Source organism: Phaethon lepturus, unplaced genomic scaffold (assembly GCF_000687285.1).
Source record: "Phaethon lepturus isolate BGI_N335 unplaced genomic scaffold, ASM68728v1 scaffold14574, whole genome shotgun sequence".
In the NCBI taxonomy this organism is placed as follows: Eukaryota; Metazoa; Chordata; class Aves; order Phaethontiformes; family Phaethontidae; genus Phaethon; species Phaethon lepturus.
Genome location: NW_010537085.1, coordinates 5,592 through 6,453, shown reverse-complemented (window position 1 = coordinate 6,453; position 862 = coordinate 5,592).

The window sequence follows — 862 nt, the reverse complement described above, 5'->3', positions numbered from 1 at the left end:
GTAGTGCTGAGGGGTGGGGGCGGGGGGGCGGGCTGTAGGAGAAGCAAGAGCATGGGACTCTCGGGGTGATGTAATTAGTGCTGAAAGGGAATCCATAGCTATTGAAGGATGTCGTCTCTTAGATGTAGCAAGCTCCCAAATATGAAGCAGACAAATGGAAAGCTGTCTAAAGACTTGCGAGATGGTCAGTCCTGCTGTGAGCAAGCCTCATGTGGCTTGTGTGTTTAAAGGAGTGATGTGCGTGTATCAGTGGGACTTCTAATTCCTAGATGGGAGTTTTGATACTCTGGATGGATATATATGGTGTGTGTGTATATATATATATGATACAGCTTGGTGGGGTGGGTGATGCTGCCCCACTCAGATGGTTGAAGAGGGTGTGGGTCCATAGTGGGTTTGGTGAGCGTTCCTCTGGTCAGGAAAAGCTGTAGACTAGACTATTAAACACTGCACCTCAGTAACCTTGTAATGCTGCATAAAGTAATAATAATAGCAAAGTTCTGCTTTGATTACACTGTAATGTGCTTGCACATGCCTGCAAAAAAATACACACGACTTTCATTTTTGTAATGGTCTTAATAGCAGTTATCAGACTTTTATGATGAACCTTGTCCTTTATTGTGGTGTTTCTGTATATTTATTGGTAATCTGTGTGCAGCTCATAGGTCTGTGTGTCTGGTCTGTATGTTGCTTTTAACACTTATTTTTAGGTGGGAGAAGTTTCTCAATGTTTTGTTTTTCTTCTCCAAAGTCAGCTTAACTAGTCATGTTTGAGAGGAGATTGAATAAAACAGCTTGATAGACAGACTACTTTAATTGGTACCTTGTTTCTTTTAAGTTTAAAACGACTTTGTGTTCATTT